The following is a 16,751-nucleotide window of genomic DNA, read 5'->3' as shown; positions in this document are numbered from 1 at the left end:
TGATCCTAAAACACTTATTAGGACAGCAGTCCAGCTCAAGAACAATTTTCACAATGCTGCTGGCTTTATGTATATGCATACGGCCACATGTTCCAACTTAAATGAATGAAACATTTCCCACTTTTTAATGCTAAAGCACATACTGCATGTGATCAGCGAATGTGTGCACATCGAAGCAACATTTTGGGACTCCTAACTCCCACCCCAACTCACTACATATGAAGTAACTGATCATTAAGTCACTACGTTTGTATCGATATCATGAACAGCAATGGACAGAATGGCTCAAGTGTATGTAGAGGTGCATTCTGCCACCGTGGGAAAATATACATAGCTCCTGGCCGAGGAGACAGGTGGCAGTTTATACCTCTTCTAGAGCAGCAGAGCTGCCTCAGCTGCATTTCTCAGCCCTAAAAATCTGCGAGGGGCAGATTGGATAACCCTGCAGTCCTTTTTCCTCCACAGCCTCTACTATGGACATGCTTGCATATGCTTCTTCTTTCCTGGTTCTTTAGACCAGAAAGAGTGCCAAGGTAAAAAAAAAAAAAAAAGTAAACAAGCAGTAGAGGACTGTGGTGGACAGAGAAGCAACCAAATAGAAGCAGTCCCTGAAAAATTTTTTGCAGCAAGGTTCAATTTATTTCAGCATATGTAATTATTTAATAGATTTAATACCCCACCCTTTAGGGTACCAACCCTCATAGGGTGGCTTACGATAACCAATGGCAATTAAAACACCAAAACAATCAAATAGAAAATAGAAAACACCAGCGATAAAGTGGCTATAGAACAAACCCTAAAACCATTCAAAAGCTGACTGGAATTTTTTAAAAGTACTTCGGGTTCTCCTTAAGACCAATAGAGGGGGGCCCATACGTATCTTCCTGAAAAGAGAGTTCCGAAATGACAGGGTCACTACGGAAAAGGCCCTGTCCCCAGTACTAACCAATCTAACAGCTCTTGTTAAAGGACCAGAGATCAGGGCCTCAGAAGCCCATCACAAGGCCCAGGCAGACTGATATGAGTGCAGGTGGCCCTTCAAATAAGCTAGTCCCAAACTGTTTACAGCTTTAAAAGCTAAAACCAGCACCTTAAATTGGTCAGCACAGGCTATTCATGTCCCTAGAAGGATGGGGGCAGTGGAAAAACAGAACTGGGGAGAAAAATATACCCAGGGAACATCTGTTCTTCCAGTTACTTATAACCCTCATCCTTGTTTTATTTTTTTTTTAAACTTGTTTGAGTCAAATAAGAATCTGTTTGGAGTACCTAAACTCTAATTCCTGATAGTCTTTGACCTAAGTCCTGCAAGTCTTACACAGAAATTAAAGCATTCAAGCACTAAAAAATTACCAAAAAACAGAGTGGAATACCCTTGTTTGGATTTGGGAAGGGAAATGAGTTCTTTTAAAAGTTGCTGACCTTTTTGAGTGAACAATTAGAATGTGCTATTTTTAAGAAACAGGCCATACGTAAAACAAAACAACAGAGGAATGGAGTATTTCACACAAAGCTGACTGACGTGGAAATCATCTATATGGTACAATAATTTTAAAAGGATTGACAGGAAGCACTTTGAAAAATAAGATGTTTACAGTTTGGGAGCACCAAGAGTCTGGGGTGGAAGTGATTAGTATGAATGATGATAATGCCAGTTTAGGTGATAACATAATAGCTTAGATCCGTATTTTCTAAGGAACACCTTTAAAATTGATCTGTCTGCCAAGGAATTACAACACATTATAGATTTTGAGGCATATTCTAGGATGCACATCCTGTTTACACAAGGTACCGGCCGGGCTTCATTGTTGCCTAACTGAATAGAAGGAGTACCCAACAATCTCCCAGGGCTACAAACATTACAGAGGAAGATCAGTAGTGATGAACAAGCTGTCTTTTAAGGAACTTTGTCAAACGCTACTGATCCCCACATTAAGCAACTTTATACAGGCTTTCAAGGAACACAGTTTAAAAACTGGCACATAACGGCTAACGGGGTTGTTTAACTCATAGTTAGTTGTGGCCACACAGCAGCGAGTGCACACACTGCCTCTTGCACACTCATCACTTTTATGAGTGTGCAGAAGGTGTTTATCTTCTATTGTTTGCTTTTATCTTTTATTGTTCACCTCTCTGAAATCTGTTTAGATGAGGAGTGGTATATAAATGTTGTAATTAATTAATTAATAAAAATCACAACTTGCTTGCAATCGTTGCATGAGCCTCCCTTCCATCAAAAGTCAATTTCCTTATAGCATCCTCTTCTTCTAGCCCATCCAAATAACAGAGGAATGTATCCAAGCGGATATTCAGGTGTGTGTGTGTGTGTGAGAGTGTTGGGGCGGGGGGGGGGGTGTTAACACCCGTGAACATGTTTTGGTATTTTGTGAGAGAGAGGTAAACTATCTTCAGGAAGAAAGCAAGCTTTTACCATAGCTAATACAGGGAATCAAACATTTGGAAGGCTTCTAAAGTTTCTAATCTTCAAAATGGTCCTTTAGGAAGGAGAGAAGAAAAAAAGAAAAAAAAAAAACTAAGCTTCTCTGCATCAACTGCCCATAGACAAGGTTGTGTGTACTCTGCACTAAAAGAATAAACTAATCTGCACCAAAGTAACCCAATTTCAGTAACAAGAAAAGCTGAGGCCCTTAACCTACATAACTTATACTGCTCAGGATGGAGACAGAGATAGATAGACAGTATTTTTAAAAAAATTGAATCAGATCTTTTCTATTTAAATTACATTTGTAAAACTTTTTTAAAAATTAATAAATTACTACATCTCTCGCTCTTAAAAATAGCATAGTTAAAATTAAATCTAAATACCAACACACTCAACCTACACTTAGGGCACAATACTATCGGGATACGCAACTGCCTCCGAACTTGGAGGCGACCGCCTATCCAATGCAGGGCAGGAGAAGCGCAGAAGGGATTGTCCCCTCCGCGCTTCAGCCGCTCTGCATTTGTGACTCGATAGCTGATTTCAGGTGTCTAGCCGTGGGAAGGCGGAGCAGGGGAAGCGGCTGCTGGACTACACATAGGATGTGTCGTACCAGCATGCCCCGGAATGCCCCAAGGAACACCCCATTTTTGCCACTCCATGCTCCTCTTTCAAGCACGGGGCCATTCCAAGCTGCCTGCAAGGGAAGGTCGGTTCTCAGGGAACCAACCTCGGAGTGCAAGCTCCAAGGTCAGTTCCCGGAAAACCAGGTATCTTATGGCTGTCTAGCCGCTGTCTAGCGGCCACAGGATTGCTCCCTTACAGTCTCATAAAAATGAATGAATGGCTCACACACATTGAGTTATCTACCAATCAAGCATGGCCATTCATTTTTCCTCTTATAAATATGGCTCTGTCCAACCTAACTAGCAGCTCTTGCTTTTTTAATGTTCTGGACTTTGCCATGGCTCCGTGGAAGAGCACATGTTCTGCATGCAGAAGTTCCCAGGTTCAGTCCTTGGCATCTCCAGATAGAGCTAGGGAAGAATCCTGCCTGAAATCCTGGAGAGTCACTGCCAGTTAGTGTTGACAGTACTGGATTAGATGGACCCATGGTCTGCCTAAGGTGTAAGGCAGCTTCCTAGGTTGTTTTTCTGTGCTTATTGTTGTTGTTGTTCTTGTTGAATAGATTTATATCCTACTTACCATATTTTTAAAAATCTCTAAGCAAAAATATATCTTGCTCATGTGGTGGTGGAGTTGGGCCAAGCTAGACAGAGGAGTCAGTTAGCACGTAGAGACAATATAGGTAAGGACAGTCAGAGGCAGTGGAAATGAGAAGTGGAGTGAGCTGGAAAGAAAAAGGTAAGATATTACAGTATTAACACAGCTTCCTATATTCAGCCACGCTTTTACTGCAGAAAAACTGGCATGCCTTCTGGAACTAAGAGAGACCTATATGGGAATATTCCCTCCTCGATGATGTAAAGTGCTGTACTGAGTTGCAAATTAACATGTTTTAGTGATCAGATTGCACCATTAAGTAATATGTAAAGAACTGTTGAGCCTCGTGTGGCGCAGAGTGGTAGGTGGCAGTATTGCAACCGAAACTCTCTCCACGACCTGAGTTAGATCCCAGCAGAAGCTGGGTCCCAGGTAGCCGGCTCAGGTCGACTCAGCCTTCCATCCTTCCGAGGTGGGTAAAATGAGTACCCAGCTTGCTGGGGGAAAGGTAGTCACGACTGGGGAAGGCAAGGGCAAACCACCCCGCTATAGTCTGCCATGAAAACGCCAGCGAAAGCGGTGTCCCTCTAGGGGTCAGCAATGACTCGGTGCTTGCACAGGAGAAACCTTTCCTTTCCTAAAGAACTGTCAGTAGCAAACCTGATTTCTATCAATGATTTAAACAATCAGGGTTTTCTCTTGGTGATTTTAAATCATGATTTAAACTGCCTTGATTAAAATCAATCCATCCTGGAGGTGCTTAGGTTCAGCCAAAGTTGTTGCATCATTTGCCATCAAACCAACCCAGGGACATGGGTTGGTTAAACAAGAATGAGGCCTGTTTTCTACCATAAGATGAGGTCAGGCTGTCACGTCGGATGCAACCACCTGGAATTGTGTGTTATCTAGAGCCTCCTCACTCCTCCGCTCAAGGCCAGGCGCAGTCCCTGCCAATTGGGGAGTGCTAACAGCTGGAGTTGGTGGGGAGTTCCAGCCTTCTGGAGGCAAGGGAGGTCCATCCAGATTGGCTGAAGGAAAATCTGACCTGGGTTGCCAGGGCTGGGCTTTAAAAGAGGGCTAAGATAGAGGCGATCACTGCCTTGTTGTGGCGAAGGGGCTTGCGTAACTCAGTGAAGCCATAAGCTATGCCGTGCAGGGCCACCCAAGACGGACAGGTCATGGCAGAGAGTTCTGACAAAATGTGGTCCACTGGAGAAGGAAATGGCAACCCACTCCAGTATTCTTGCCAAGAAAACCCCATGGAACGTATCACAAGGCTAAAAGAGATGACGCCGGAAGATGAGCCCCTCAGGTCGGAAGGTGTCCAATATGCTACTGGGGAAGAGCAGAGGGGATTTCCAAGTAGCGCCAGAAAGAGTGAAGCAGCTGGGCCAAACCCGAAAGGACACTCAGCTGTGGATGTGTCTGGTGGTGAAAAGAAAATCCGATGCTGTAAAGAACAATATTGTTGAGGAACCTGGAATGTCAGATCAATGAATCAAGGTAAGCTGGAGGTGGTCAAACATGAGATGGCAAGATTGAACATCGACATCTTGGGAATCAGCGAACTAAAATGGACAGGCATGGGCGAATTTAATTCAGGTGACCATCATATCTACTAGTGTGGGCAAGAATCCCTTAGAAGAAATGGAGTAGCACTCATAGTCAAAAAAAGGGTGGGAAAAGCAGTACTGGGGTACAATCTTAAAAATGATAGAATGATCTCAGTACGAATCCAAGGCAAACCATTCAACATCACAGTAATTCAAGTCTATGCCCCAACCACTGAGGCCGAAGAAGCTGAGGTTGATCAGTTCTATGAAGACCTACAACACCTTCTAGAACTAACACCAAAAAAAGATGTCCTCTTCATCATAGGGGATTGGAATGCTAAAGTAGGAAGTCAAGAAATCACCGGGATAACAGACAGGCATGGCCTTGGTGTACAAAATGAAGCAGGACAAAAGCTAATAGAGTTTTGCCAAGAGAACATGCTGATCATAGCAAACACTCTTTTCCAACAGCACAAGAGGCGACTCTACACATGGACGTCACCAGATGGTCAATATCGAAATCAGATTGATTATGTCCTTTGCAGCCAAAGATGGAGAAGCTCCATGCAGTCAGTCAAAACAAGACCTGGAGCTGACTGTGGCTCAGATCATGAGCTGCTTCTTGCAAAATTTCGGCTTAAATTGAAGAACGTAGGGAAAACCACTAAACCGTTCAAGTATGACCTAAATCATATCCCTGATGAATATACAGTGGAGGTGAGGAATAGATTTCAGGGATTAGACCTGATAGACAGAGTGCCTGAGGAACTATGGACGGAGGTCCGTAACATTGTTCAGGAGGCAGCAACGAAATCCATCCCAAAGAAAAAGAAATGCAAGAAAGCCAAGTGGCTGTCTGATGAGGCTTTACAAGTAGCTCACGAAAGAAGGGAAGCGAAAAGCAAGGGAGAAAGGGGAAGATATAGCCAACTGAATGCAGAGTTCCAGAGAATAGCAAGGAGAGACAAGAAGGCCTTCTTAAATGAACAATGCAAAGAAATCGAGGAAAACAACAGAATGGGAAAGACTAGAGATCTCTTCAAGAAAATTGGAGATCTCAAGGGAACGTTTTGTGCAAAGACGGGCACGATAAAGGACAAAGAAGGCAGGGACCTAACAGAAGCAGATGAGATTAAGAAGAGGTGGCAAGAATACACAGAAGAACTATACAGGAAAGATCTGAATGTCCCTGATAGCCATGATAGTGCGGTCACTGAACTTGAGCCGGACATCCTCGACAGTGAAGTCAAGTGGGCCTTAGGAAGCATTAGTAACAACAAAGCTAGCGGAGATGACAGTATTCCAGCCGAGCTATTTAAAATCCTAAAAGATGATGCTGTTAAAGTGCTGCATTCAATATGCCAACAAATCTGGAACACTCAACAGTGGCCACAAGACTGGAAAAGGTCAGTTTACATTCCAATTCCAAAGAAGGGCAACGCCAAAGAGTGTTCAAACTACCGCATAATTGCGCTCATTTCACATGCCAGCAAGGTGATGCTCAAAATCCTACAAGCTAGGCTTCAGCAGTATGCGAACCGAGAACTACCGGAAGTACAAGCTGGGTTTCGAAGAGGCAGAGGAACTAGAGATCAAATCGCCAACATTCGCTGCATCATGGAGAAAGCAAGAGAATTCCAGAAAAACGTCTATTTCTGCTTCATTGACTACGCTAAAGCCTTTGATTGTGTGGATCACAACAAACTCTGGCAAATTCTTAAAGAGATGGGAGTACCAGACCACCTTACCTGTCTCCTGAGAAACCTGTACGAGGGTCAAGAAGCAACAGTAAGAACCAGACATGGAACAACCAATTGGTTCAAAATTGGGAAAGGAGTACGGCAAGGCTGCATATTGTCACCCTGCTTATTTAACTTATATGCAGAGTACATCATGAGAAATGCCGGGTTGGATGAATCAGAGGTCGGAATTAAGATTGCTGGGAGAATTATCAACAACCTCCGATATGCAGACGATACCACCCTAATGGCAGAAAGCGAAGAGGATCTAAAGAGCCTCTTGTTGAGGGTGAAAGAGGACAGTGCAAAAGCTGGTTTGAAACTCAACATTAAAAAAACAAAGATCATGGCATCTGGCCCCATCACTTCCTGGCATATAGAAGGGGAAGAAATGGAAGCAGTGACAGATTTTACTTTCTTGGGCTCCAAGATCACCACAGACGGTGACTGTAGCCATGAAATTAAAAGACGCTTGCTCCTTGGGAGGAAAGCTATGGCCAACCTAGACAGCATAGTAAGAAGCAGAGACATCACCTTGCCGACAAAGGTCCGTCTAATCAAAGCTATGGTTTTCCCAGTAGTAATGTATGGCTGTGAGAGCTGGACTATAAGGAAGGCTGAGCGCCGAAGAATTGATGCTTTCGAACTGTGGTGCTGGAGAAGACTCTTACGAGTCCCCCGGACTGCAAGGAGGTCAAATCAGTCCATCCTAAAGGAAATCAACCCTGAGTGCTCATTGGAAGGACAGATAATGAAGCTGAAGCTCAAATATTTTGGCCACCTAATGCGAAGAGAAAACTCCCTGGAAAAGACCCTGATGCTGGGAAAGACTGAAGGCAAAAGGAGAAGGGGACGGCAGAGGATGAGATGGCTAGATAGCATCACCGATGCAATGAATATGAACTTGAGCACGCTCTGGGAGAGAGCGCAGGACAGGAAGGCCTGGCGTGCTATGGTCCATGGGGTCACGAAGAGTCGGACACGACTGAACGACTGAACAACAACAACAAGATAGAGGCATGGGGTCCCCCTTCGTCCTGGTGGTTCTGGACCCACAGACGCCTGGCTGCTATCTGGGGAGATCCATACTTAGGCATGTAAGGACAGGACAGGTAGCTTTATTATTTTGGCTTGGGCGTGCATTCATAGAGCTCTCTGTATATAGTTAAATAATTTGGCTTTGTACCCCTTTGTATAACTTGCTACTTCTATTCTTCCCTTTCCCTCTACCTCTTTATTTTTATCTTAATAAACCTTTAACCAACCTTCACTTGGTGTGATTTCTCTGTATAACCTCAGTGCTAATTTCTTGGCTTAGGAGGGTGACTACTGTGTATTTTGGGGGACTGGAAGGCTGGGTTTGGCCAGTCCTATTTTTGGAAGGAGAGCCAGGATTGGGTCCTAAGCGGTCCTACCTTGCAGGGAGGTTGAGGCTGGTCCCAGCAGATCCTCCAGACTTTTTTTTTTTAGCATTATTAATTGCACCAGGTTTTTTTCTATTTTGCATAATGTATTTTGCTTCTGCTAGTCATTGGGAGGGACAAGAGGCTACGCAGGGCCTGTCAGTCCTAACCTCTGACGTCTGGAAAGCATTCCTGAATAAAAGGGTATTTCAACAGTCAGTGCCCCAATAATTTCAAGCTTTTCCTCACAACCACAAGGTCTGGAAACTTGTTTTGTTTTCTAAACGAAAGGGTAATATTCTCAGTAAACTGAACTCTACGCACATTACCAGATTATGTGCTTTGCCTATGTTTGCACAGAACTGTGGTACATATACAGCCCTACCTTCATATCCACTCTTCACCAGGATAATTATCTTAGGTATGCAATCTTCATGTTAAACATACACTTCTCTCTCTAATGTACCCACATAATTACTTAAGGCCCATCAATCCATGAACCTAGCACTGTTAATTATAGTTTTCTTCTACCGTCCATCGTTTTAGTTGCTAATTAGTAGTCACACTGGGTATCAGTTCAGTATGGCATGAAAAGAAGAGGAACTGTAAAAAGAGATCAAACTGCTTTTTGTAGGTAAATAACATGGTTCCAAAGGCTATCAAAGTCTGGGAGAGCAGACAAATGCATGTAAGCTTGAGACCTTCCTTTGTAAGTGTTCTACGCATTACAACAGAATGAATGTAATGTGACTGGGGGACAGAGGGGTTCTCTGTGCAATGCTGTGGCAGCAGGGTATATGTCATCACTTAAGATGCTAAGCTTTCTGTACTGGCCAGCCAAATAAGATGTCCAAGATTTGCTAGAAAAAACAGTGAAGGGGCTATAGGTATGGACTTCTGACTTAAATTGGTCACAGAGGCTTGGCAAAAGCAACCTCTTGTGCTCCAAGAGTTCTTGTACTCTGGGAACCTGCAGCAATTCTGCTTTGAAAAAGGCACTGTTTGTGCTGACTGCTGTTTCCTGCCTATTCCTTCTCAGTTCATAAATGTGTAAATAAATTGATTTTTCACAAAGGCACTGGAAACTTAGAATTTACTACCACCTCTGAAGGAAAAATTGCCTTGGAAAAAACTGTCTTCAATCTCCCATCAAATGGGGACCAAAATAATACAGACAATTACAGATACCCACTTCTATAGCTTCATGTAGTCAGGAATACATGCTTGCTGTATTGGTCCCAGAGGGGCTTCCAAAGAACACAAATGCTTTGTCCCACAACAACTCAGTTTTACCCATAACATAGCAGATTTTCTACAAAAAAAACAAAGAATGCTACATCCATATGGATTTTGCTTTGCAGAGGCATCCAGAATAGCCAGAAACATACTTAACACTACTATACAGCTTTCCTTGTACCCACGACTTCCTGTTCAATGGCAGGTATTTTGCCCCACATCTGGGGACAGCCCGCAACATGAAAATGGCTCTCAATTAAATCAGATGAAGTTCTGTGGGGGAGGGGGGAATCTGGAAAAAACCCAGAATACTATCTTTCTTGCCTCACAAGATGCGTGTCTCATATACAAAGGCTACCAAGACTTTTAACATGTGAATGCAAAGCCTTTGACAATCACTACTTATCCCAGTACTGAACTTACCTCTAGAGAGAAATCTCATTCAACCATTCTTTTAGTGGATTCTAGAGAAAATGTAAGCAACAGATTTCTATTGGCAACAATAAGGACTTACAAACCACCTCATCTACTTCTACAAAGACGCATATATCTACCTTAGATAACAATCTAAGTGTGTGTTATATGTGAGCAACAGATATTTTAGAAGTTTCCCATCGAGGAACTGCAGCTAAAATGTTGACCCTGCTTCGACTACAAAACTATGCTTGGGGAGAAATTTGTGTAGCAGTCCACATTTAAAACCATTTAGGGCACAATCCCATGACTTCCACCCTCGATGCTCATACGCCTCTGAACTCTGAGGCATAGGAGCGGCTGAGGCGATCGGCACCTCTGCCGTTCCTTCCATTCTGCATTTTCACTAGACAGGCTTTTTTGCAAATCTAGCTGCAGCATTCTGGAGGAGGAGGGATAGAGGCTGGAGAGGTTAATTCATTGCGGGGACATGTGCTGTGCACACCAGTCACTTCCTGTTTCCAGAATCTAAGGGTTGTTACCATGACATCCAAACCCAGAAACCTGGGATTGTTCATGGGCCAAACAACCCCAAGTTAACCCATGGCTTGTTTGGATGACACTGTAATTTGAGAGTTGTACTGGAAACAGGAAGCAGCTTGGGCATGGTACATGTTCCCGTAATTCATGGCTTTAGAATTAAAGTTCTAAAACCCACCTGTTAGAAAAACTGTGTACATTATCCCGCCACTACCACCACATATGACATGTGGCTTATCCCATCTATGTGTCTTTAAACAGAAAACACTTTGAGACTTGAGTCGATGGAACTCACTGACCCAGTTTTTAATCAAGTATCCAATTAGACCTCACCATTACAGAATGCTGCTTCAGCTATAAAACCGTTAACTGCTGCCACCAAAAACAAACCTTCTTTACCTAAAAGAAACTCAGCAGCCTGGTTCCTATGGCACAGGCATGAGATTGATGCCACCACTATAGGCAACCTTTCAAAATTAATAAATATTAATATGTTTATTAATGGGAATTATTTACAAAAGGGAATAAAATGTAACTCTTCAAATAATAGGCTGAAATTGCTTAAAGGTTCTAAAATTAAATATGCTTGGTTACCACTGCTAATAAGTAAAAGAGTCTCTCCTAGCTAAAGAAGCTCTCAACAGCTTTTCCTTTGGACCAGTTTTCCTTCCAGCCCAACCAATTCCTCACAAACATTAATAGATGCTGTACATCAGTCTTCCTCTGCTTCCAGCTCTTCCTGCTTCTCTTGCTTGTTAGGATGATTCAAACATTTCAGGGACTACTTACTCATGCTGCTAAAATGCATTATATATAACTTGGTTTGCTCATAAATTATCATGTTTAGTATAGTAAATTGTAAAATATAGTTTATTCAGACAATAATTACAAATTTCCTGAGTTTACTTTCAAATGTTTTTAGTTTTAACAATAAATACAAGCAAACAAAAGTATATACAACAAACTGACTTTAGATCTGTAAAGTGTGATAAAAAAAAAGTATTGTATATTTTTCAGTGTTTTCCAAAATGCCAGTTTTTTCCCAGAAAAAAAACTGGGGGAAACTTTTTCTTTCCTGCCATGGCTTCAAAATTTCTGGAAATTTTGTATCTCTACATGGCATATAGAACCCTGTGAATTCTGTAATACACAGGGCTCAGCGCTAGCTGCCCAGCACCACCTTCTGGAATTTGCCATCCCGTAAGAATGGAACCACTGAAGTATAGTGCTCCCAGTTCCCCATCCAGAAGGATACCATGGTCAATGGTATCAAAAGCCACTGGGAGATCCAGAAAAATGAACAGGGGTCATCCATTTATCTGTGTTTCTGTTCCTCTCTTGTGCATGTGTGTGCACACACACACACCTTTCTTCCAGCATAAGTGAGAACAAAATGAATATTACTTGCCTTACATTTCAATAAATATTTCTAGTTGTCCTTTAAAAAATGTAATGTAGCTGATGTTAGAGACTACTGATATGTATTATTCTGTACCAGCTCTCTTTGAAATGAAAAGAAAATTGATTAGCCAGCTCAAAATATTTTTGCTTTTCTTGGCAGAAATCTCTTAAAACTTTAGATCATTTCCTCTTAAACAGGGCTTCCAAGTCTTCTGTCTTTTCAAGATTCTGTTAGGCAGAACTAATCGGCCACCTCATGCCAGGAAGTATTTATGTACTATACTTTTAAAACAGTAGGGTCAATAATGTCATGGCAGAAATAAAATACTGAAAGGTTTTAGAAATTAACTATGGCCAGCTCAAAAGCACCTTAGACGTATTTTTGCCCGCAAAACCACAAGGATGGTTTGATCGCTGTTGGAAATGTCAAACTAAATCATCATTAGCAGCTTCCCCAATCCATACAGTAATAAGGTATTACCAGGAGAGTTTGCATGGTTTTGTTAAGGCCAAGGAATCCTGGCATTGGCTGGAGTAACAAGGAAGCTTCACTGATCTTTAGGCCAACACCAGTCAAAGCTACGAAGCCACCAAGTCTGTACTTGCTTTATACTTTGGTGCCAAAGGAGAACAATTAAAATGTTTCCCATGGTAAAAACTGTGCAAAAAGAGTGTCCAGAAACAGCTGCCTTACTCTGCCTAATGGTAGGGCATAGGTGACTAAAACATATTTCAGCAACATGCAAAGCACACCATTGCATTGTTACACCTTGATTCTAAACATAAGAACCTGGTTTGTATGACCCAGACAGGTCACTGTGGATTACTTAACCCATGAATAGCCACAGCATGCGCCACCAGATGCCACCACCATTTTCAATATGCAACCCCTGATCAGGGCAATCAGGAGTTGCACCGTGTCATGTGAACCTGGCCGTTGTTCGCCAGGCTCACATAACCCTTGCATAACATTCAATTAGTCGTAGGGTTACATGAGAGTTGTTTAACCTTCAAATAACCAATGATGGCCAGGTTCACATGACATGGTGCAACCTTCTATTGCCCCAATCAGGGGTTGCATATTCAAAATGGTGGCCACACACACACACACACACACACTGATCTGTGGTGTGTGCCGGGCGCACGCAGCCGCCATTTGGCATACACAACCCCCAGTCAGGTCAATAGGGGGTTGTGCTGTGTCATGAGAACCCTACCATCATGGGTTAAATAACCTACAGTGAGCCAGTCCAATTTGTGGAACCAAATCAATAGGACTTAAGATCCCTCTAACACGGTAATTTAGAGTAATTTCTTTCCCCTGATTGCATGACATGTATAAGAATGTCCACATATTCAGCTTCTTCAGTATTAAATAGAGAGCCCCCGGTATTTTTTTTTAACCAATATTAATTATCCATACATTTAGCAATACTCTGGAGCATTTATTTATTTATTCCATTTATATCCCACCTTTTTTCCTCCTTAAGGAGCCCAAGGTGGCATACATAGTCCTCCTCCTCCTCCATTTTATCCTCACAACAACAACCCTGTGGGGTGGGGTGGGCTCAGAGTCTGTGACTGGCCCAAAGTCACCCAGGGAGCTTACATGGCCGAGTGGGGACTAGAACCTGGATCTCCCGACTGCCAGTCCAACACTCTAGCCACTATACCACACTGGCTCTCATTTGAATGGCTAAATGCTTTCATAAAGCATTTCACAATAAAAGCAACAGAGTCATTTGGTTTCCAAAACTGGCATCAAATTTCGGATGTAGGGTACTTTCTTAATGCCTTCTAGTTCCAATGCTTCCCAAGAATGTCATCAGCAGGCTGGGAGAGAACCTGGTGCATAAACCACCAAGCAGTCAACAACTATAGGAGTAGAAAAAAATTATTTTGGAAAGGTTTTTGAAGATGGTGTGGGCAAGAGGAGTATGGAGGCTGTCACTTGCCATGACTTATTACACAGGTACTAGCCAATATGTACTTCTCAAACTTGCAAAACCACATTCCATACAGCACTCCAAAGTGCAACAGATGCACTAACTGGAGGGAAGGGGTCACATTTTTCCATTGGCAAAATACTGCAGCTTGAGTATTGAGGAAATGAAGCGCTCTATTTTAGGGAAAAGACAATTGAGCCCTCACAACTGACTAAGAATTGTACATTTCTGGAACAATAAAACAATAAACTGGCAAGACCTGGAGGTAACTGTTTTTGTAACTGATGTTTTCCACTGAATCAAAGATCCAGGCTAAAAAAATACATTGGAAGTGCCCAATTCACGCCTCTTAGAGGCAACACAGTCCTAATCTAAGAATTGCTTAAAATGTTGGGGTAAATCCAGAAATAAGGATGCAACAGGAAGGCCTGGCGTGCTATGGTCCATGGGGTCATAAAGAGTCGGACACGACTTAACGACTGAACAACAACAACAACAACAACAAATTTGGTTCCCTTGCAACAAACGGCACATTGTATGTGCCTCTACAATTGAAAAAATTAAAGCAAATGTCAAATTAGGCATCTACTGCAGGATGGCAAGTACTGAAGTAGGAAGGACGGGGAACTTGAACTCAATGCAGGAAATCTACGATATGACGTTTATGCTGACTAAAATCAAAGCAGCCAACACCTAGTCTGTGTTTTGGCAGTGTTAACAGGTTAGCTATTTACTCGTCTGCCGCTGCCTCTCTACCCCACCCTGAACCCCAGGATCACGACTGTGTCTGGGCTTGCTATAATTGAGTCAGTCCAGTTTTTGGAAATAATTTTGATGCCATTTGTCATTTCCAAACTGCACATGGTAATTGTGCAGCAAACGTGTCAATCAAGGTGTGTGGGCAACCTTGCCATTAGCATAGCACCGCAACCAGTTTAGTGACTCCCCTGCACTTAAAAGGAAGGAATAAACTCTTGTGAATATACCATGTTTTACCTCTTCATCGTACAGAGTTTGTTTTAGGTGTTTGACAAATTACAATGATGAAGATTAACAGTAACCACCCCTTTGTTGCTCTACCAAGAGCTACACTTACCTCTAGAAAGCAACATACCTATCTCAAAGCAGCAGCTAGGAATGTTTTGCTGATAGCAAAGGGAAAACAAGAGATGCAAACAGACACACTCTACTCTGCTTCTAGTATAAGGAAATAGGTGGCATATACCTATGGTAAAAGTTAATTTGCCTTTTGGAAGATGTCACAAAATGCGTACAAAACCCAAGAGACTGTACCACTAAAACAAGAAGTAGCATGACATTATTATGAAGAGAGAAACTATTTCTATTTGAGGTTAATACTAATTTCTAGGCACCTCCTTTAATTTAATATTAATAACGAGAAGCAAGCAGCATGTTATTACTTCTCTAAAAGCAAGGGTCGGCATGTGTCATGTTTTAGTAGCATTCGCACAGGAAATAGTTGTACTCCAGGGTACTTACCAACTGTTCCCATGCTAAAGTTACCTCTGGTTAAGGCCTCTGCTATAACAGCTCATGAGCTGAGGGGCACAGCTCTGTTAACAAGGCACAACAGCAGAGCTATTAGCATCCGATATCTAGGCAGCATACAAAATTGTTCTTTTGAGCCCACATTTATGCATAATGCAAGAAATAAAGATATTCAGCCACCGAGATGCTTTTGGTAGAATCATTTGCCTAAATGGTATGTCAAATACCAAACAAAGAATTCCCAAGAACTGGCAGTTTACTAAGCAAAAAGTACAGAATGAAAATTAGCTGTTCATCTCTAAAGTTAAATAGAGATCACAAGGCCAGCACCATTTTTAAAAGCTGCACCATTCTTGGCATTCTCCTGATGCTGCATAGTTTTGCTCCTCTCCTCAGTTTGATGCCAGTGTGAACTGAATGCCAAAAAGATCAATGACCGATAACTGGAAAGATTCTTTGCAAGCATCTGGCTGCCTAGTTTAATCAATGAGGCAAAGTAGTGTAATAGTCTACTTTTCTTCTTCTTTTCCAGAACAAGGAAACAGTTCTTGCCACCTAGTATTCTGAAAAAATTACCCGAAGGAGATGCCACAATATCCTAAATACTTTAAACACCATGGTTGTCAAAAATATATATAAGATATTTTTCCTTGAATGTGTAACTAGTCACCAGAGGTGGCTAAATTCCTCCCTACCCCACTCCAAGTCACTGCAGTGCCCACAGCTTAATCTAACTAACAGTGAAGTAGCATCCTACTATTCCAGGCCTTTGGCCTTCACTGTGGTTGCTTCCTTCTAGACCCTAAAGCATTCTATGGGCCCATCTGCTATGTGTCTTTTTATCACATAATTCAAACAAGTACCACCACCAACTAAGAAAACTATCTACCCTTTCCTTCCTATCACTCAAATAAGTGAACGTCAACAGGAGCAAGGAAGCGTCATGCCAGAGATATCTGCAGGATTCAAGATTTGATAAAATTAATCCAGATGGCCCCAAGGCAAGGGAATATTACCATCTATGCCAAGGACTGGAAGAAGCTAATATGTCTTGGGGGTGGGGGGGAGTTCCTTTTAAATCTCAAAACATGCGATATGAGTCTCTAAGTGAGAAGGTATAAAAGAAGGTTCCTGTAGAAGATGCAATTGTCAATTAAAGAGGGCAAATTTAATTTTCCAGATCTTAGTTTATATCATAAAGCTTAGTTGTTAACCTGCAGTATTGATTGGAAAACAACTTTTTCTTTTAATACACCTCCATGGATTGTTTTGGAGTCAAAACTATTTGGTATCCCTTTCTGCTTGGATGACATTAGGATCTAGGTATATTAAAAAGAAAGGAA

General features: G+C 42.1%; 1 protein-coding gene across 3 annotated transcripts in view; it reads right to left on the bottom strand.

The window, feature by feature from the left end:
- DIP2B (DIP2 acetate--CoA ligase B (putative)) overlaps positions 1 to 16,751 on the bottom strand; it is a 221,284-nt gene that overhangs the window by 75,401 nt on the left and 129,132 nt on the right. The window lies entirely within an intron of this gene.

This window comes from Heloderma suspectum, chromosome 2 (assembly GCF_057233095.1).
Source record: "Heloderma suspectum isolate Gila_16-S chromosome 2, 16-S_ref, whole genome shotgun sequence".
In the NCBI taxonomy this organism is placed as follows: domain Eukaryota; kingdom Metazoa; phylum Chordata; class Lepidosauria; order Squamata; family Helodermatidae; genus Heloderma; species Heloderma suspectum.
The sequence above is the reverse complement of the archived record's forward strand: the minus strand, read 5'-3'. Positions and strand labels throughout refer to the sequence as shown.